This window comes from Protopterus annectens, chromosome 1.part1, assembly GCF_019279795.1.
Source record: "Protopterus annectens isolate FY-2018-M chromosome 1.part1, PAN1.0, whole genome shotgun sequence".
Classification (NCBI taxonomy): Eukaryota; Metazoa; Chordata; order Ceratodontiformes; family Protopteridae; genus Protopterus; species Protopterus annectens.
In genome coordinates, this window is record NC_056726.1 from 1,330,140,794 (window position 1) to 1,330,163,427 (window position 22,634).

The following is a 22,634-nucleotide window of genomic DNA, read 5'->3' on the forward strand; positions in this document are numbered from 1 at the left end:
TTCCATTGGCGTCCATTGCCCTTGAATGCATCTGCCCTCCATGTGCGCCCCCATCCATGGTCTGAGGAGTCTGTTGTAATCATTTGGCCTGCTTGAGGTCTGTTGAAAGACATGCCTCTGTTTAGCTGACTGGCTTGAGCCCACCATAAAAATTCTTTTTGCAGACATGGAATAAGTGGGATTATGTCCTCTAGGCTTTGGCTGTGTTGAGACCATAAGTTTTTTAAATACCATTGCAGCTTTCTCATATGAAGTCTTGCCAAAGGTATTAGAAGGATGCAAGATGCCATGAACCCCAGGCCTGCAGGATTTTCCTTGCAGTCAGCTGGGAGAGTTTTGCTAGGCCTTTGAAGTACTCTGGTAAATGCTGCTGTTCTTCCTCTGTGAGGTAGGCCATTTGGTTTTCTGTGTCCAGTTTGGCTCCTAAGAAGATAATTTGTTGGGATGGCAGTAGTTTTGACTTCTGAATGTTGACTGTGTATCCCAAGATCTGCAGTAGATGCATGACATAGTCCAAATTCTCTTTTAAGGTTTGTTTGTTGTCTGCTTGTATGAGGCAGTCATCCAAGTATGGGTATATTTGAATCCCCTGCAGTCTGCAGTACGCCACTACTGATGCCACGCATTTCGTGAACACTCTGGGCGCAGTAGATAAGCCAAACGGCAATGCTGAGAATTGATAATGCTCTGTCCCTGCAAGAAATCTGAGGTATCTTCTGCAGCTTTGTCTGATTGGGACATGCAGGTATGCCTCCTTGAGGTCCAGAGTGAACAGCCAAGACCCCTTGCCCAACATGGGAAGGAGTTGCTGCAACGTCAGCATTTTGAACTTTGGCACTATGAGAAAAGTGTTTAGAGATGACAAGTCCAGTATGGGTCTCCATTTTTTTTTCTTTTCTTGGAACAAGGAACAGTCTTGAATAAAATCCCTGGCCTTGCTCCTGAGGAGGAACCCTTTCTATTGCTTTTATACTTAACAGCTTGGAAACTTGAGAGAGAGCCTCTGCCCTTTGATGATGTGGCAGGTTTGGCATGCCTTGTCTTATTGGTAATGTGTGGAAGTGGAATCTGTAACCTTTGTTTATCAAATCCAGAATCCAGTTGTCCTTGGTTAAGATATGCCAGTTTTGTGAGAATAAGGATAATTTTCCACCCAAAGGTGCTTCTCTTTGAACCTCTGTAGGTGGAACGAAAGTCAAGTCATTGTGATTGTCCTTGTGGTGCAGCTGAACTGTCTGCGCCACTTCTTTGATTTGGAGGTTGCCATTGGCGGCCCCTGTAAGATCCTCGGTATTGCCCTCTACCTCGGGCACGTCTGCTTTTTCCCCTTTGAAACTTGTCAGAGCCAGGGAAGGACCAATTCTTTGAGGGCCAGTTTCTGCTGAATCTGGGTGGCTGAACCTGAAGGAAATCCTTGACTGTCTGTACTGACTTTGCTTTTTCCTCTATGGATTTCAATACATCTTGTGCATTAGCACCAAAAAGCTTCTGTTTTTCCAAAGGTGCATCCAGTAACTTTACTTTAACATGGTCAGGCAAAGACTGATCCTTTAACCAAGCATGTCTACGTATCACAGCCCCAGTCATAGCTGCCCTACATGAAGCTTCCAGTGCATCATAACCACACTGAAGAAAATGGTTATTAACCTGCTGAGTGTTATGTATATGATCCTGCAATGCCTTATCAATAGGCTCAGGAGAGGCTAACTTTTTCTGTAAATCATCCAGGAGAAAACCTTGGTACTGAAACATGTGAAAAAGGCAGTTGACCTCATGGCTAGGGTAGTAGAGGTATATACTTTTTTACCCCATCTCTCCAGGGACCTTGTTTCTCTGTCCGCTGGCAGTGTGTTTTTGGCAGAGGAGGTAGCCACTCCCTTGGAGAGCTGTGAAATAGTTTCTAGATACACAGAGTGGGCCTTAAGGTGCTTGTGAGTGCCAGGGACCCTATAATATCTGTCCGGCTTGACTGGAGCAGGAGGAAGAGAATCAGGGTTAGCACTGGAGTCAGAGAAAACATCATCCAAAACATCCATAACAGGTGGAATAGCCAAAGGTCTGTGCTGGGGAAGCTTGAGGAAGGTACGAAACCTTTTCCTGGAGAGAGAGAATTCCTGACCCTGCCATTGAAAATGTTCCCTCATGGAATGCAGGACTTCACCAAATAAGAAATCCTCTGGAGGGGAGGCAGAGGGAATTGATTCCTCAGCATCAGAGTCCTCGTAGGCCTGGAAGGATTCTTCTTGGGTGTCAGAATGCTCAGAATCCCCAGAGGCTTCATCCGAAGAGAGGTCGTCCACCTGCTCAGTTCTAGGCCTTTTCTCCGCAGGTGGCTGAGAACCCCTGTCCGGATGAGGCTGAGACCCCCTGGTAAGGGAAATAAGATCAGCAGCCAGAGACATGATCTGCTTATCAGAAGAAGGGGCCTGGGCAGTAGGTTTAGGATGGGCCTTGGCCTGACTGGCGGCCTTAGCACGTGCAAAGGCCTTGATGGACATGGATACAGGAGGCCTAGCAGCCCCACATGCAGGCGTAACCTTGTCCACAGAAATGGTGTCGGGTAGATCCAGTACTTCGGTTTCCGGAGGAAAATCAACAACCGGCACCGGAGAGATCTCCGAGACCGCAGGTCGTGTTAACGCTGTGTCGTCAGCCTGGAGCGGTTGATCTACCACTTCCAAAGGGACCGGAGCACTAGCAGAGGGTCTGGGAGTAGCATCGGTAGTGGACGCGGGCCGAGAATGTCGGTCCCGGTCCTTGCGTTTTTTAGCAGATTGGGTTGTCGGTTGATCCGACGGCATGATATACGCAAAAGATTCACCAAAAAAGTCCTCGGCGAATTCTGCCCGGCACCTGAGAGTGCGCTTATTAAAGCAAGCACAGGCAGCACAGGCCGAGACGTTGTGGTCTGGGCCCAGGCAAGGAAGGCAGAGAGAATGGAAGTCCTTATGAGGTATTTGTTTACCACAAGACAAACAATTATTAACTTTCTCAATTTGTTCTGACATCGGTTGAGGCAAGAATAAATGTTCCCCAACGGGGTACTTAGCTTTTAGATGACTTCGGTACTGAAAACACAGGAGCTGACCGACCGGCACTTGCGAACTGCTTCTGCTTCAGGCACCACGCGGCAAGAAAGACTGAAGATGATGGCGTCGGCCGATGCCTTTATACTCCAGCCGTTGTGCCATCAGAGAGGAGGCGACACCAGCCGACGCCGGACCCAGACTTTGGAATTCGGCCGACCGAGGGCTGCCGGAGGCAGGACAACCCATATGTTATGACTGCAGTTGCATTCTTGAAGGACATCACAGTAACTATTAACATTTGTAATATTTGGTAAACTTACAAGATCTCAGCAACCACTCAAGTTACACACAACTGTCAGCAGCATTTTATTTATCTAGCTGAGAGCTTTTATGTGAGGCCAAGGAGTTCTGTCTGTGCTGCTTAGCTGAGATTTAGAAAAATGTGAAAATTATACCTATATAAATTAATATCATAAAAACAGCAGTTAATATCTATTTACCTGCACTAGACAGAGGTCACACACTAATGCAGTTGAGCTTGCAATTGTGTAAGCTTTAAGCTGGAATCTTAAAACCTTCTACATAGCATGTTTTGGAATTATTGATGCAAACATGAACAATAATTATATTTGACGCCTAGAGGCATCAGTAAGAGTTAACTACAGATACATCTGGATGTGTCAAAGCTAGAAGGTACAAAAAAGAATTGAACTCAACAGTAAGCACTTTTGTGGGATCACATACACCCACTTCTTCAGACTGTTCAACAAAATTAATACAGCACATTTAAATAGCTAACAAAATAAGCACATGATTGGTCAGATGTTTAATAAGGTCCAATGGGACTAAGCAAACATAATAAAAATACAGCTTATAAAATGTTTAAATACAGGTATAGTATAAAATCTGAAATTACCAAGAAACTGTATGTCCCTACACTATATTAGTTTATACAAAATGCACATTCCAAAGGTAAAAATAACATTCTAAAGATAAAAATACTATCTCATCAAATGTCTTAGTTTTAGAATGCAAGCTATTGAGCACGAATCATTTAACCCTGGGTATTTGAAGGCATCTAAGTCTGAGCTGCAAATATAATTTGCACTGCTCTAGCCATAAAGAAAATGGTCCTCCCCTAATACGAGAACAGATATGGTCAATAATCCTGAAGGAGAATGAATGGCAAGGGTTAAGGATGTGCTTAGCTAAGGCATTCTCAGCTTTCCTGTTCCTAATAGCATATCGATGTTCATATATGCATTCCTTAAGTTTCACATCCGTCTTAACTATATAGAAACCCAAGCAGGAATTACACTTAGCTAAGTGCACGCACCCCTTAGAATTGCAGTTAATACCTCCCCTTGCACACAATATTTGTATTATTAACTTGGTACAAGGAACCAGTATCTATGAATCTGCAAAAACTGCAGGCTTAAAATTTAAACATACCCGTAAGTCTTCGGGGTTTGTATCATGTTATTACCTAAGAGGTACTTCAAATTGCTGCCTATCCTAAATACAATACTGGAGTGAGCGGCAACCTTTTCTGCACATTCTCAACCGCAATAATAACCTTTAGTCTTCGGGGTTTGTAACATATTACCTAAGAGGTACTTCAAATTGCTGCCCCTCCTAAATACAATATTGGGAGTGAGCGGCAACCTTTTCTGCACATTCTCAATCGCAATAATAAAACTCCCAATTTCTCTCCAAAATGTTCTTAATATAAAACACATCACTACTAAAAGTGGTGATGAATGAGAGCGAAAAGTCAGGGCTATGTTTAAATTGGTCAGTCCTATCCTCCATAAAACCCCCCCAAAGAGGGGCTACTACTGTAATTGTTCAAATATAAGCCCTCGTCTGTTTCAGAGCCAATTCAAAACAGCTCTAAAGTGTCCAGCGCTCCTTTTAAAGGTAACCTTCTGGATCAATTTGTCTAAAAAATAACCTGGGTAACCTCGGTTCGTAAATATTTTTTGTTTTTATAGTAGTTCTACAGTTTGTTTTGTAGTAACACCTGGAGGTGTCACTCGGATGACAGAACAGGCCAACAGAGCACTGAGCAATTCACACAAATAAGAGAACCAAAGGAAAGTACAGTTGTGTACACTTAACATAAGAGTGTATTCACTGTTGCAGTCATCACACTTGGGTTATCCCGCCAGGGGTAGCCCTCAGTCGGTCTGAATACCAGAGGCTTAGTATTTCTCCATCAGTTGCTGTTGCTCCAGGACTAATGTCAGGTTGTCAGTGGTATAAAATCAGGCAGCTGACGCCATTAAATCAGTTTTTCTTGCCCCAAAATTTCAAGAGCCCCCAAATAGGGAGCTTGGTTATGGTGGAAGACCACCATCAGTAGAATGTAAATACCAAAATTCCCTGTGAGGAAGAGAGAGAAAAAGACAAGGGGATGGAGGGTGGGAAACCCAGACTGCAATAGTGAAGACACTCTAACATCTACATTTATGGTAAGTGTACACAACTGTACTATGTTCTTCGTGTTTCACTATTGCAGTCATCACACTTGGGTTGATTCCCAAAGCTGAAAAAAAGTGTGAAAGGGTGGAGGTCCTGCAAGACTGCGGTTTCAAAGCCTGCCCTGGATTTGAAGAAGATAGGGAGGTGGTAATGCTTGGTGAAGGTATGAACAGAACTCCATGTTGCAGCCTCCAGGATGTCTCTGGTAGGGACCCCTATGAGAAAAGCTGCAGAGGAGGAGGTTGCCCTGGTGGAATGCGTCCTGACCCCCTTAGGGGGAATTTTCCGTGGTACTTGTAGCAGAAATGGATACAGTGTGCTACCCATTTGGAGATTGGCCCTGCTGCAAAGCTGACTAGCAATTGGTCAATTTTCCTAAAAGATTTAGTCCTATCCAGGTAGAATCTGAGCGGTCTGTGCACATCTAGAGAATGCAGAATCCTTTCCCCCTTGTTCTGATGTTTAGGGAAAAAGGTGGGCAAATGAATAGATTGGTTGAGAGCCACAATGGATACCACACTTTAGGCATGAAAGTTGGGTTAGTCCTGAGGGAGACCCTGTCAGCATGAAAATGATGAAGGGCTCCATAGCCATGAGTGCTTGTGGCTCTGACTCTTCCAGCTGAAGTGTTGGCCGGAAGCAAGGCTGTTTTCCAGAGAGGAATTTTAACTGCTGAAGCTGCAGGCTCAAAGGGGGGGTAAAGTTTGAGCTTTTCAAACACAAAGCAGGTCCCAAAAGCTGGGGTAGGAGCTCTTCTGGGTGGCCTTAAACTGTGAGCCCCTCTTAGGAACTGTTTGATGAGAGGGCAAGAAAAGAGAGGTGGCTCTGTGCTGTAAAGAGCAGAGATGGCAGAGGTATGAATTTAATAGAAGAGAAGGATAGGCCCCTGTGAAGTAGGTCTGCTGCTAGGTAATCCACGATGACAGGTATGGAGGGCTGTGCTGTTTCAGCTCCTTTACTCCGGATCCAGGTGCAATACCTTTTCCATTTGTCAGCATAGCATTTTGTTGTACTGGGGCGTCGGGCCTCAAGTATAATGTCCAGGACTTGCTTGCTTAGGCTGGCCACTGGAGGAGAGCTCAGGGAATAAGCCAGGCTGCCAGATTCAGGGTCTACAATTGTGGATGCATGAATTCTCCATTCAGCTGGGTCAGGAGAGTTGGGATTTGAGGTAGGTGCCATGGAGGCAGGGGTGACAAGACTGCGCAGCAGTGGGTACCAGTGCTGGAGTGGCCAGTCTAGGGCAATGAAGATTGCTCTTTATTTTCTTCCCTTACTTTGAGTAGTACCCTTGTAAGTAAAGGCAGAGGGGGAAATGCATAGATCGAGAGGTTTACCCATTGGAAGGATAGGGCATCCACTTTCCCGGCCTTGCTGTGAGGTTCCCTGGTGCAAAATTTGCTGAGCTGGTGATAGTTGTGGGAGGCAAATAGGCCCACCTTCGGGGTGCCCCATTTCTGGGTTACAAGGTTGTATATATATATATATATATATATATATATATATATATATATATATATATATATATATAATTCAACTGCTGCAAGGCGGTTATAAAAAAATAGGTTTAATTCCGTAACAAATCCTTTGGTACAGTAAAAACAACGTGGAGACAAGCGCTTTCGCCTGGACAATTCCAGGCTTTATCAAGTCAAGTTACAAAACAGAGTATCCGAGCACTACTTAAATACAAAAAACCACGTGCTGCATTTAATTGATGATTGAAAAAATCAATTAATTGATTCAGTATTAGTATTTTCAAGGGGCATAAGCCATTTTGCTGTCATGTTGTAAAAATTCATAAAAATGCTTGTACTTATGTGACCTGGCATTTCCTATGTTGTGTGCAAATTATGCCTTTTTCTAAAAACAATATATATATGCATTAAAAACAACATTTATATAGCTTGCTTTGCTTAAAATTTATATTAACAATAACACATAATCAATAAAACAAACCGTCAAGATGAAAAAATGTTAGACTGAACTTTATTGTAAAGATTGTGTATACGTTATGTCGACCTGGCATCTGTCTAACTGAGTATAAATTATAATCTGGCTCTTCTGAGTTTAAGAACTGGCCCTATACTTAATGTCTCGTTCATGCCAGGTGAACTGCCAGCATCAAGCCTAAGCTGCCAGATTAATTCCCTAAACTCAAGGGTAGATTCCCAATCTCCTCCCCTATTACTGGGATGCACTTGCTCAAGCACCATAAAGGCTAACTTAAAATTGGGACAACTGAGGGAGTGTTTGTAGAATGCGTTACTGTCTTTCTTTTTGTCTATATCATATGTGTGCTCATATATACGCTTTCTAAACTCCCTTTCAGTTTTTCCTATATAAAACGCACCACAGATCAAACACAACCCAATATATACCACTCCTTTCGTGTTGCAGGTATAATGCCCATGTGGTTTCAAGTTGGTTCTACGTGCTTTTAAATATATCCGGTTGCTATTGATAATAAGAGGGCACTGTTTACACATGCCGCATTTAAACGTGCCATTCCTTTGTTTATTTGTTGTGTCCATGGTAATATGTTTTTGCTCAAACACTTCCTTTAAGTTGCGGCCTCTTTTTCTAACAAAAGTTGTTTTTTTTGCGACCAGGTTCTTGAATTCATCATTGGATTGTAAAACAAACCAAAATTTTGTGATTATGTCCTCAATTTCCTTTGAGTTCTCTGAAAAAGTGTAAATAAAGTAATTGGGGTTGTCCTGTGTTTGTGTGTTGAGGATTCTCGGGTTGGGCAAGCCAGCATTGTTATTCCCAAACAGAGGTGTGTATAAGGTATCCCTTTTACTGAGGACTTCGTGAATAAGATTATTCACCAAGTAGTCCGGGTAGCCCCTGTCTGTCAACATTACCCTAAGGTTGTTGGCTTCAACAATGAAATCAGACAACCTGCTGCACATGCGTGATGCCCTGATTAATAAACCTTTTACTATGCCTTTCTTTTGTTGGAATGGGTGCTGGCTGTTGAAATGCAACAGGGAATTGGAAAATGTAGGTTTCCTGTAGATCTTGGAATATAATTCCATTGATTCGGCATCTCTCAAGATTGCTACATCAAGGTAGTGAAGTTCACGCTCGTTGATTTCATATGTGAAAGTTAAAAAATCAGTAGAAGAGTTGATATGTTCCAAAAACCCTGTGACCTGTTCTCTAGTGCCGTTCCAGATGATACAAATATCATCCAGGTATCGGCAGTAAAAAGTAATGTGTTTTGCCCAAATAGATTGAAAAATGTGCACTTGCTCCCATCTGTGCAATACCGCGTTTGCGTATACGGTGGCACAGGAAGCACCCATGGCTACCCCCTTCAATTGTTTAAACAGTTCACCGTTAAAAAACACAAAGCTGTTGTTTAAAAAACACAAAGCTGTTGTTTAGAACAATATTTAACATCTCAGTTGTTAAATTAATAATGTTGTTACTGAGTCCAGTTTCGTGTTTGAGAAACTCGGTAAACCATTCAACCCCTACCGTGTGGGGTATACTGGGGAATAACTCTTTAATATCTACAGTGATCATCAGTGAAGAAGTGAGACATTCTTCTTTAGGGAAAAGTTTGAGAAACTCCCATGAATCTTTGATCACGTGGGTCATAGCCAGGGTGTGCTTTTTTGTGACAAAATCTATAAATTTGGAGATGGGTTCTGTTACCCCGCCCGCACCTGAGACAATTGGTCTGAATGGTAGCGGGCTGGTACCTTTGTGGGTTTTGGGAATTCCAAAAATAATCGGAACCCTGGGTTTGTTGACTAGTAGGTAATTGTAAAGTTGCTCATTGATAGCTCCTTGTAGCAGATGGTCATATAATGTATATTTAATCTTGGCTAGAGCTATATTGTACTCATTGCGAGATATGAGACCGTACTGTTGATCATCGTGCAACATGTTATGTATGCACTCTTCATAGGTGTGGTCGTACATAAGTACACCACCACCACCCTTGTCCGGTTTCATTACCCTGACATGCTCCTTGGATAACATAGCAATATATTCAAATTCTTGCTTGGTTAAGTTGGATTGCTGGGTGTCCTTAGAATGAACAAACCTGTCTCGCAATTCATGCTCTACCAACTCCTCATAGAGTTTTAAAGGTTGAACCATCGGTGGATTAAATGTGCTTTTTCTATTAAGCCCATTTATGTTGTGTTTTTGAAAAAATGTTTCAAATTAAGTGCTCGTGTAAAAAGTTTGAGATCCACCAATAAGTTTGCTAAATTGATTCTGTTGGAAGGTACAAATTGAAAGCCTTTGGTAAAAATATCAAAGGCTAAGGGGTGTATTGGAACTTCAGTGAAATTGTATATATTGAAGTTGTTCATTTTGAACACCTTACAATTAACATCATCTATAATTTCAATGGGGTGATGGTTGACATTGAAACCGGCCAAAGTGCATAAATCACCATAACAAGTATGATCAAGAACCCTGTCTTCACAATTAACTACAATTATTTGTTGTTCCATCTGGTCTCTGCCCTCTGTGGTTTGTACCCCCAACCCCCGGTTCTCCCCGGGGGGTGGTGAAAAACCTGATTACGTTCTTTCCTGTCCTTTTCAGCAAGGCATTCACTTCTGCGTGGGGCTTCATTGTAGTTGCCCTGAAACACTTCGTCAGTTCCACTATCAAAAGTACTGTTATATCTACCATTGTTAACCGGTTTGTTGTAACAGGGATAAGCTTTCTCTTCCCTGTACTCATGTATATCTCTCTCAAGCTTTTTAATTTTTCTAGTAATGATTTTAGTGCAAAATTGGTCAACTTCGTCAAAGACTTTGTCATAGTCATGTTTGACCATGCCAAAGTCACTATCTGAAATGACAGAATTATGAAGATTATTAAGTTCCTCAGTAAGTGCCCTGGCCTTCTTTTCATATTCCTCTATCATAAATGTTATAATCTCAAGGCCTGCTATGTCAAAGACGTAGATAGGACTGTATAAGTTTACTATATTTTATTTTGTTCCCAAATATGTAGGGTTCTCTTACCATTATACTGTTTGGACATGATGGCTTTAACATTTATATTCTTGTATGACTTTGTCTATTTTTTAGCCATGGTCTGAGGGTGCTCCCATTCCATTAACATCTCCTTTTTTGAGGTTTACCCAGTACATACCCTATGTTTATTAATGTTAGCTTGTCTTATGGCATGAACATTATTTCTAATATAGAGGAATTATTCACTGGTATCATTTTTCTGTAACTTTTGATTTTATATCTACATGTTTCCTCTTCATAAGTCCAATATAGAATAGCATGAAGATATGAGGTTTCATGCATGCATCTTAATGCCTCTTAGTAGGCACATCGCAGGGTGGTTTCTAGCCTATGTTGGCTTGATACACTTTTAATCAGCATAGACAGATCACCCTTTATATTTATATTTATATTTATTTAAGCTCTTGCTTTATTTGACATTTAGAGAGGTCTTATAGTCTAGTTGCTAATATGATGAGCTTGGATTTATCATATATACAGGCTCTCATGCTTGTTTGCACATATCTTTTATGGTTGTGTATATATATTTTTTACATACTGTATGTATTTCCTCATTTTTCTCATTTTATTAGCTATGTATTTAGTTTATATGTTCATAGAAGGGAGGCATTTAGTTACGGTATTTGAACCAATGCCCCTTTCATTGATATGATTAAGTTTTAAGCAACTTCGGCAGTTGTTATAAACACGGCTTAATGCTTGTAAAGCTATGTATACTCTAGGCATTAGGACCCAGAAGAAGCCTTGTCTTCTTCAAGTCATCCTTCAGAAGCACGTGATTCTCCGTATAGCTATGAACGCTTTTGGATGTGTAATATATACAAAGTAGAAATGGTCTGTAAATATATACATGGTTTTGGATCGTGAAATGTTCTACTGAGGCAAAGTAAGCTCTATTTTTATGTTGTACGCTTGGTCGTAGATTTTTAGCGTTCCTCATGTCTATTTTTGATATATTCACGCTAGTGAGCAGTGAGTTGTTTTATTTAGTTTTAGTTTTATTATTCTGAACACAGCAATGGCTGTTATGCTTGACGAAAATGTAGGTCAGCATAATACTGAACTAAAATGTATATCTGATGTTGTAGAATTCTTTGGAGCTGTTTTTAGATAAATTTTGTTGTTTGATTTGAATGATGGTTATGATTCATTATTACATTGCTATGTGCATAATTTATATGAACAGTTTTAGGTAATGCATTTCAAACTGTTTTTTAAACTGTTTTTTAAACTGTTTAGATTGTTTTTTGTCTCTATGACTACTAATTTATAATTGATTAATTGCATTTGTATGTTTAATGAGCCCCTAAAAGCTGTATATAAGCACTACAGATTTCATTTTGAATTGATATCTGAAGAAGCATAGCTTGGCTATGAAAAGCTCATTTCATGTTATTTGAATAAAAGTTCTTGCTGTTTTTGAAGGATTGCCTATGGTCATTACTTGGGAGTTGCTGTAACCTATGTCCTGCTGATATTCGTGGTGGCTGCTTTCACATTTTTACAGCTTTTTCTTCTTTTTGTTTGGTGAGAGCACCTTCAGCTGTGAGTAGTATTCCTGGTACTGTTATTGCCCTGCAAGAAATCTGAGGTATCTTCTGCAGCTGTGTCTGATAGGGACATGCAGGTATGCCTCCTTGAGGTCCAGAGGCATCAGCCACGACTCCTTGCCCAGCATGGGAAGGAGTTGCTGTAGAGTCAGCATTTTGAACTTTGGTACTATGAGAAAGGTGTTTAATGCGGACAAGTCCAGTATTGGTCTCCATTGAGATTCTTTTCTTGGAACGAGGAACAGTCTTGAGTAAAACCCCTGGTCTTGTTCTTGTTGTGGAACTCTTTCTATTGCTTTCATTCGAGTCAGCAGAGTGATTTGCTTGATAGCCTCTGCCCTCAGATTTTGTGGTAGGTTTGGCATGCCTTGTTTTCTTGGTAAGGTATGAAAATGAAACCTGTACCCTCGGTCTATAATGTCCAAAATCCATTTGTCCTTTGTCAGTCTGACAGTTTTCTGCAAACAGAGATAATTTTCCGCCCAAGGGAGCTTCTAGTTGTTCCCTGGTAGGCAGTAGTAGAGGAAAATCATTGAGTTTGTGGTTGTTGGGCAGGTGAAACCCCTGCATCACTTCTTTGGTTTCCTGGCTGCCACTGTCGTCCCCTGTAAGGGCCTCTGTATTGGCCTCTTCCTCGGCCACGTCTGTTCTTACCCCTTTGAAACTTTTCTGGATTAGGAAAGGACCAGTTTTTTGAAGGCCAATTCCTACTGAATCTGGGGGGTTGAACCTGGAGGAAATCTTTCACAGTCTGAACTTATTTTGCTTTTTCTTCGATGGTCTTTAACACATCCTTAGCATTTGCACCAAAAAGCTTGTTCTTTTCCAAAGGTGCATCCAGAAGTTTTGCTTTTACATTATCTGGTAGAGGTTGATCTTTTAACCAAGCATGTCTACGAATCACTGCCCCTGTCATAGCTGCCCTACATGAAGCTTCCAGTGCATCATATCCACATTGCAGGAAGTGATTGCTTACTTGCCGAGTGTTATGTACAGCCTCCTGCAAAGTCTTCCTGTCTAAAGGATCAGGAGAAGCTAATGTTTTTTGTAAATCTTCTAAGAGGTAATCCTGATATTGTAACATATGAAAAAGGCAATTTAAAGCTCTCATAGATAAGGTAGTGGATGTGTAAACCTTTTTGCCCCATCTCTCTAATGACCTCGCTTCCCTGTTGGAGGGCAAAGGATTTTTTGAGGTGGAGGCTGAAACTCCTTTAGGCCCCTGTGAAATAGTTTCCAAATCAGCAGTATGGGCCCTGAATAAATGGGAATGAGTTTCTGGGACCCTGTAATACATTTCTGGCTTGGCTGGAGCCAGAGGAAGAGAATCAGGGGTAGCACTAGAGTCAGAATACAAATCATCTAGAACATCAAGTACAGGAGGAATAGCTAAGGGCCTGTGCTGAGGCTTCTTAAGGAAAGTCCTAAGGCGTTTCCTAGAATCAGAATATTCCTGACCTTGCCACTTGAAATGTTCCCTCATGGTGTGCAGAACTTCCCAAAAAGAAATATCCTCAGGAGGGGAGGCCGAAGGGATGGAATCTTCTGCATCCGAGTCCTCATAGGTCTGGAAGAGCTCTTCCTGGCTATCAGAGTGGACAGAGCCCTCAGAATCTTCATCTGAAGGAGTAGGGTCAGAGGGTTCAACCCGGGGCCGAGGGTTCAACCCGGGGCCTTTTGTCAGGAGGAGGCTGGGATGCTCTCAGGATGGGCCTGCGAACCTCTAATCATGGAAATTAAATCAGCAGCCATGGACATAATTTGTGTCTCCGGAGTCGGCTGAGGTAAGGATTTATAAGTAATATGCTTTGTTTTGCTGGCTGCCTTAGCCCTAGTGTAGGCTTTAATAGACATGGCCATAGGATGCCTGGCAGCTCCACGTGCAGGAGTGACCTTGTCTACAGCAATGGTCTCGGGCATTTCCTCGGTTTCGGTATCCGGAGGAAATTCTATAACTGGCGCCAGAGTAATGTCTGGAATCGGAGTCGTCGGTAATGTGGTGTCTTCGGTTCGGAGCGGTGGAGAGACCGTCTCAGCGGGAACCGGAGCACTCGCGCTAGGTTTTGGCGTGGAGTCGGTGGTAGATGCGGGCCGAGGATGTCGGTCCCGGTCTTTCCGCTTTTTGGGAGTTTGCGATGTCGGAAGATCCGACGGCATGGTGTAAGCAAATTTGTTGCCGAAAAAATCTTCAGCGAACTCCGCCCGGCGCCTGAGAGTGCGCTTGTTGAAGCGAGCACAGGCTACACAGGCCGAGACGTCGTGGTCTGGGCCCAGGCAAGGGAGGCAGTAAGAGTGGAAATCCTTATGAGGTATTTGTTTACCACAAAAAAGACAATTGTTAACTTTTTCAGTAATTTCTGACATCGGCTGAGGCAAGAAAAGGTCCCCAACGGGGTACTTAGCTTTTTTGATGACTTCGGTATCGTAGAATACAGGGGCTGACCGACCGGCACTTGCGAACCGCTTTTGCTTCGGGCACCGCGCGGCAAGAAAGACTGAAGAAAATGGTGTTGGCTGATGCTTATGTACTCCAGCCGCTCTGACGGGGAGAAATGCGACATCAGCCGACGTCGGACCCAGACTTTGGAATCCGGCCGACCGAGGGCTGCCTGAGGCAGGACAACCCACATGTTATGACTGCAGTTGCATTCTTGAAGGACATCAGCTTGGTTCAGTGAGACCCTGGATACTACCTTTGGCATGAATGAAGGATTGGTTCTCAATGAGACTCTGTCCTGATGAAAAATAAGAAATGGTTGTACTGCCATGAGGGCCTGCAACTCAGATACTCTTCTTGCTGAGGTTATGGCCAGAAGGAAGGTAGTCTTCCAAGACAGGAACTGTAGTTCTGAAGATGCTGCTGGTTCAAAGGGAGGTAGAGTTAATTTTTCCAACATGAAGTTAAGGTCCCATGTAGGCACTGGTGGTTTCCTTGGAGGATTGAGGTTTTTAATTCCCCTTAGAAACTGCCTTAGGAGTGGATGAGAGAAGACAGGTGGGATCAGTATTGTATTCTGCTGAAATTGCTGAAGCATGAATTTTTATGGAAGAGTAAGAAAGGCCATTGTGGAGCATTTCTGCCAAGTATTCCAGGATATGTGCCATGTTCATCACTGTCGCATCTAGGCCCTTTGTGGTGTTCCAAATGCAAAATCTTTTCCATTTTGCTGAATATGCCTTTCTTGTGGAAGGCCGACGAGCTTCCATGATGATGTCCTTCACTGTCTTAGATAGCTTATCCTGGAGAGGAGTCAAGGTATTCTCCAGGCTGTCAGCTGCAAGGTTTTCAGACTGGAGTGAAGAGTTTTGTAATTGTGCTGTGTCAGAAGAAGTGGCCATTGTGGTAGAGGCCACGGTTTCGTGCGTGACATGCTCCTTAACAGTGGGTACCAGTGCTGTCTGGGCCAGTCCGGAGCTATCAGAATCACTTTTGGCTGCTCTGTCCTGATCTTCAGTAAGACCGTGGTCATTAATGGAAGAGGTGGGAATGCATACACTGTTGGAGTATTCCAGCTGAAGAGAGGGCGTCTATTTTCCATGCCTGTGGGTGGGTATGCCCTTGAGCAGAATTTCTTCAGCTGATGGTTGTGGTGGGAGGCAAAAAGGTCTATGTCCGGCCTCCTCCATGATTGTGTTTATCTGAAGGAAGATGTCTGGGTGCAGCATCCATTTGTGTGGATCCATGATATTTCTGCTTAGACTGTCCGCCAGTATATTTTCTTTTCCTGGCACAAACTGGGATTGCAGCTCTATATTGATTTTTAGGGAAAGTTCCCAAAGATTCATTGCCAGCCTGCAGAGAGGGTAGGAATGGGTACCTCCTTGCTTGTTTATGTACCACATAACTGTGGTATTGTCTGTCCTTATAAGCAGATGTCCTTGATGCAGAAAATGTTTGAAGGCCTTGATTGCATGTATCGCCGCCAGCATTTCCTTTTGTTTTATGTGCATGCTCAATTCTTTCTGTGACCATAGTCCTTGAATGCATCTGCCCTCCATGTGTGCTCCCCATCCATGGTCTGAAGCATCCGTTGTAACGGTTTGGCTGATTATTGGTTTGCTGAAGGGCAGGCCCCTGTTTGACTGGCTTGCTTGAGCCCACCACAGAAATTCCTTTTGTAGGCATGGAATGAGTGGTATCAAAGCTTCTAGGCTGTGACTGTGCTGAAACCATAAACTCCTTAGGTACCATTGTAGTTTCCTCATATGCAGCCTTGCTTGTGGAATCAGAAGAATGCAAGATGCCATGTAACCCAGGGCCTGCAGGATTTTCCTTGCAGTCAGCTGAGTTTGTTTCGTTAGATTTTAGAAATAATCCGGTAGTTGTCTTTGTTTTTCTTCCGTGAGAAAAGCCATTTGGGTGGTTGTATCTAGTTTCGCACAGAGAAAAACTATCCTTTGTGATGGAACAAGTCTTGATTTGTGAATGTTGACTGTATATCCCAAAGCCTGAAGTAGGCGGATGGCATAATTCAAGTGTTTTACCAAAGTTTGTTGGCTGTCCGCTTGTATAAGGCAGTAGTCCAGATATGGGTATATTTGAATCCCCTGAAGTCTGCAGTGTGCATTGACTGATGCCAGGCATTTCGTGAATACTCTGGGCGCAGTAGATAAGCCAAAGGGCAATGCTGAGAATTGATAATGCTCTGAACCTGCAAGAAATCTGAGGTGTCTTCTGCAACTTTGTTTGATAGGGACATGCAGGTATGCCTCCTTGAGGTATAGAGTTACCAGCCAAGACCCCTTGCCCAGCATGGGAAGGAGTTGCTGTAGAGTCAGCATTTTGAAATTTGGCACAATGAGATAAGTATTCAGTGCGGACAAGTCGAGAATAGGCCTCCATTGTTTTTCTTTTCTTGGGACAAGGAATAGTCTGGAATAAAATCCTTGGTTTTGTTCTGTGAGAGGAACCTTTTCTATAGCTTTCATTTGCAATAGGTTGGAAATTTGTTTTAAAGCCTCTGCCCTTTGATTTGGTGGCAGGTTTGGCATGCCTTTTCTTTTTGGTAATGTATGAAAATGGAACCTGTATCCTTTGTCTATTTGCAGTGTCCATTTGTCCCTTGTAATACTGTGCCAATTTTTTGAGAATAAAGATAGCTTTCCGCCCAAAGGTGCTTCCAATTGAGCCCTGGTTGGCGGGGTCAAGGTAAAGTCATTGAGTCTGTCCTTGTGCAGCAGTTGTAGGTCCTGCACTACCTCTCTGGTAAGGAGGCTGCCATTGACGTCCTCTGTAGGAGCCTCTAGCTTGCCCTCTACCTCTGGCACGCCTGTTCTTGCCTCTTTGAAATCTCTCTGTGTCTGGAAAGGACCAATTCTTAGAGGGCCAATTTCTGCTGAATCTTGGTGGTTGGACCTGGAGAAAATCTTTGACTGTTTGCACAGATTTAGCCTTTTCCTCAAATTTCTTTAAGACCTCCTGAGCAGTGGAGCCAAATAACTTTTGCTTTTCTAGTGGCGCATCCAGAAGCTTTGCTTTAACATGATCTGGCAGAGTTTGTTCCTTCAGCCAAGCATGCCTACGTATGACTGCACCTGTCATTGCTGACCTACATGAAGCTTCCAATGCATCATAACCACACTGCAGGAAATGGTTGCTAACCTGTTGGGAGTTATGTACCAGATCCTGAAGTGACTTTCGATCTAGGGGTTCAGGTGAAGACAGTTTTTTATGCAATTCATCTAACAAATACTCTTGGTACTGTATCATATGGTATTGACAATTTAATGCCCTCATAGAAAGGGTGGAAGTAGTATACACTTTTTTACCCCGTCTCTCTAAAGCCCTGGACTCCCTTTCAGAGGTGAGTGGATTTTTAGTAGTGGCAGATGCAACCCCTTTAGGGCCCTGGGAAATAGTTTCAGGGTCAGCAGAGTGGGCCTTGTAAAGGAAATGATGCGAGTCCGGGATCCTGTAGTACCCATCGGGTTTGACAGGAGCCGGAGGAAGGGAGTCAGGGGTAATGCTAGACTCAGAGTACACATCAATTACATTCAAAATAGGAGGAATAGCCAAAGGTCTATGCTGAGGTAAATGCAAAAAAGTCCTTAATCTCTTCCTGGAATCGGAGAATTCCTGGCCCTGCCATTTGAAATGCTCTCTCATGGAGTGAAGGGTTTCCCCAAAGGACAGCTCTTCAGGAGGGGAGGCAAGAGGGAATAGATTCCTCTGCATCAGAATCCTCGTAGGCCGTAAAGGCCTCCTCCTGGTAGTCTGAAAGAGCAGAGCCATCTGAGGCCTCATCAGAGGACTGGGGATCAGTGGGCTCAGCCCTGGGCCTTTTGTCTAGAGGAGGATGAGAGCCCCTGTCCGGATGTGGCTGAGAGCCCCTAAATAAGGAAATAAGGTCCTCAGCTAAACTTAAAATCTGTGAACCTGTAGTGGATCCCTGAGGAATAGCCTTGGGAGGCAGAGATTTTGGCTGTTTAGCAGCTTTAGCCCTAGTGAATGCCTTAATGGACATGGATGCAGGAGGCCTGGCTGCTCCACTTGCTGGCGTAGTTTTGTCTAGGGAAATGGTGTCGGATGTTTCCAGAACACCGGTTTCTGAGGGAAATTCTATAACCGACTCAGAAGGGGCCTCCGGGGCCGAGGTTGTCGGTTGTGCGGCATCGATGGTTGGAAGTACCAAGGACTCTATTTCAGCCGAGACCCTCGCGGTAGGCCTAGGCGTGGTTTCAGCCGAAACCACGGTCCGCGTGTGTCGGTCCTTGTCCTTCCGTTTTTTGGTTAAATGAAAAGTCGGAGTCTCCGACGGCATATTGTAACAGTAACTAGCCCCAAAAATTCCTCTGCAAACTCCGCCCGACGCCTAAGAGTGCGTCGGTTGAAGGAGGCACAGGCTGTACAGGCCGAGACGTCGTGGTCTGGGCCTAGGCAGGGGAGGCAGAAAGAATGGAAATCCTTATGAGGTATTTGTTTCCCACAAGTTAAGCAATTATTAACTTTAAGCGTTTGAACCGACATCGGCTGAGGCAAGAAAGAGTCCCCAACGGGGTACTTAGCTTTTTGAAGTCTTCGGTAGCTGAAGTTACAGGAGCTGGCCGACCGGCACTTGCGAACTGCTTCTGCTTCAGGCACCACGCGGCAAGAAAGACTGAGGAAGATGGCGTCGGCTGATGCTTTCATACCCCAGGCGCTCTGACGTTGGGGAGAGGGCGACATCAGCCGACGCCGGACCCAGACTTTGGAATCCGGCCGACCGAAGGGCTGCCTGAGGCAGGACAACCCATATGCAAGGACTGCAGATGCATCCTTGAAGGACATCTGCAGTGGCAAAGGCTGCCCTGGATTTGGAGAAGAGAGGCAAATGATAATGCTTTGTGAAGGTATGAACCGAGCTCCAAGTACCAGCTTCTAGAATGTCTTTGGTTGGAACTCCTCTGAGAAAAGCTGCTGAGGTAGAGGCAGCCCTGGTGAAATGTGACCTGATCCCCTTGGGCACAGGTTTACCATGGTGCAAATAGCAGAAATGAATGCAGTGGTTTATCCACTTAGAAATAGTCTGCTTTGATATAACCTTCCCCTCTGTTCCTGCAGCAAATGCCACCAGTAGTTGCTCAGACTTTCTTAGAGATTTGGTCCTGTAAGTAAAATCTTAGTTGTCTGTGTACATCCAATGAATGCAGAATCCGCTCCCCCTTGTTCTGCGAATTTGGGTAAAAAGTTGGCAGGTGAATTGTTTGGTTAAGGGCCACACTGGATACCACCTTAGGCATAAAAGGATTGGTCTTGGTTTCTCCAAAAGAATAATCCTCAGGAGGAGATGCAGATGGGATAGGGCGTCCACTTTCCATGCTTGTCTGTGATAAGCCCTTGTGCAGAATCTTTTCAATTGATAATTTTGAGGAAAGACAAATAGATCTCTATCTGGGCTCCCCCATTTCTCTGTTATGCTGAAGACTTGTGGATTTAGTTTCCACTCGTGAGGACCCATAAGGTTTCTGCTTAAATTGTCTGCCAGAGTGTTGTTTTCCTGGCAGGAATTGAGCTTGAAGATGTATTTGGTAGGTCAAAGCCGTGTCCCACAGTGTCATGGCTAATCTGCAAAGGGGGTATGAGTGTGTGCCCCCTTGCTTGTTTATATACCACATGACTGTGTTGTCAGTCTATCAGTAGTTGTCCTGGATGAAGTAAGTCTTTGAACGCTGTTAGGATATTTTGAACAGCTAGCATCTCTTTCTGGTTGATACGTAGATGCATTTGTTTTGGTGTCCATAAGCCCTGAATGCATCTTCCTGCTATGTGGGCCTCCCAAGCATAATCTGATGCGTCTGTTGTTAAGGTCTTGCTGGCAGGGGGTAGAGTGAAGGGCTGTCCCATGTTTTGGTGACATGCCTTTGCCCACCATAGAAACTCCTGTTGCAGGCAGGGAATGAGAAGAATCATTGTTTCCAGACTGTGACAACGTTGACTCCATAAACTTTTTAGGTACCACTGAAGTTTAGTCATATGCAGTCTTGCATATGGAATTAGTAGGATGCAGGATGCCATGAAGCCCAGAGACTGCCATCACTTTGAAGTAAGCAGTCAGGAGCCTTTGCTTGTCTGGCGTGAGGTAAGCCATCTGGGCAGTTGTATCCAAGCTTGCACCCAGGAATGTGATCTTTTGAGAGGGTACCAGTTGTGATTTATTTTCATTTATTGTGTACCCCAGGGTATGCTAGAAGCCCTTTTACAAACGCCAAGTGTCGAAGAAGTGTGTCCTTGTTCTCTGCTTGAATGAGACAGTCGTCCAAGTAAGGATATATTTGTATACTTGTCTTCAAAATGCAATTACTGGTGCCAGGCACTTTGTAAAGACCCTGGGCGCAGAAGATAAGCCAAAGGGCAGTGCAGAGAATTGGTAATGCATTAAGCCATCCTTGAATCTGAGGTATCTTCTGCATGATTGTCTTATTGGGACATGCAGGTATGCCTCTTTTAGGTCTAAAGTCACCAGCCAAGCATTCTTGCCCAGCATGGGCAGAAGCTGCTGCAAAGTCAGCATTTTGAATTTTGAAATGTCCAGGTATGTGTTCAAAATCTATAAATCCAGTATTGGCCACCAGGCCTTGTCCTTTCTGGGTACCAAGAAGTGTCGAGTAAAAAACCTTGTCCTTTTTCCTGTTCTGATACTGTCTGAATGGCCCTCCTGCCATGAGGGACTTAACCTATTTTCTGTGCCTCTGCCCATTGATTTTTTGGCAGATCTGGTCAACCATTTGCTATTGGCAGAGTGTGGAAGTGGAATATGTATCCCTGTGATACGATACTTAATACCCACTTGTCCTGGGTTATTAACTGCCAATTTTGAGCAAAAAGTGCTAATTTTCCCCCTAAGGGTGCTGCCAAAAGATAAGCGCTTGGTGTAGGCAGATGGAAGTCAATGGGATTGCTTTCTGTAGGTTTGCGCTTTAACTCCTCCAGATTTGGAGGTGAAAGCGCCCCATTGCTTTGACCTGTATGAATCTTGTGCCTGGTATCTGGAACCCTTAGGGTGTCTGGATTTGCCCCTTTGAGCTCTGACACAGGAAAGGACCAATTTTTTTGTAGGCCGGAGTCTACTGAATCTTGGTGGCTGCACTTGTAAGAAGTCTTTAACAGTTTGCATAGACTTAGCTTTGTCTTCAATTTTCTTTAAAACCTCTTCTGCCTTAATACCAAATAGAGAATCAAGCTGTAAAGGTGCATCTAGCAATTTAGCTTAACACGATCAGGCAAATTTTGTTCCTTTAACCAGGCATGCCTCCTAATCATGCTAGATTGTATTCACTGTTGCAGTCACAGATCCAGTAACTGCGGCCCTGCAGGAGGCCTCTAAGGAACCAAAACCACATTGCAAAGTATGCTTTCCAAAACTTGTTCAGCTGCATGCAATAACTCCTGCAATTCTTTATTTTCTGCACATTCTGAAATACAGCAGCAATCCTATAACATGTTGTTGGTACTTAAGCATATGAAATTGACAGTTTAAGGCCCTGATTGCCAAGGTTGTAGATGTATAAACCTTTTTTCCGTATCTGTCTAGTGCCCTGGAACCTCTGTCAGAGGGGGTAGGATTTTTTGCCGTTGAGGCCTTAACTCCCTTTGGACCCTGTGAAATAGCTTCAGGATCAGCAGCAGGGTTTCTAAATAAAAATTTATGTGAGTCAGGGACCCTGTAATATCTGTCAGGCTTACTGGGAGCCAGAGGTAAGTAATCAGGGATCAAGCTCGACTCAGAAAACGCATCATCCACAATGTCTAAAACAGGGGGAATGGCTAAAGGCTTGTGCTGAGGGAGAAGGAAACCCCTGAGCCTCTTTTTGATTCTGAGAAGTCTTGACTCTCCCAGTGAAAATGCTCCCTCAAAGTATGCAAGGTTTCTCCACATGAATAATCCTCAGGAGGAGATGCAGATAGAATAGGCTCCTCAGCATCAGAATCCTCATAGGGAGGTATAGATAATTCCTGATCAGAAGAGGAATCAGAAGAAATAGAAACCTGATCTGAAGATTCATAATCAGTGTCTTGCCTAGGCCTCTTATCTGGAGGGGGATGGGCACCCCTGATCAAGGTAATGATGTTGTCAGCC

At 43.7% G+C, this 22,634-nt stretch overlaps 1 protein-coding gene across 1 annotated transcript in view; it reads right to left on the minus strand.

Annotated features, from left to right (window-relative positions):
• Positions 1-22,634, minus strand: part of SMAD2 (SMAD family member 2) — a 1,415,285-nt gene that overhangs the window by 797,439 nt on the left and 595,212 nt on the right. The gene's annotated exons all lie outside the window — the stretch shown is intronic.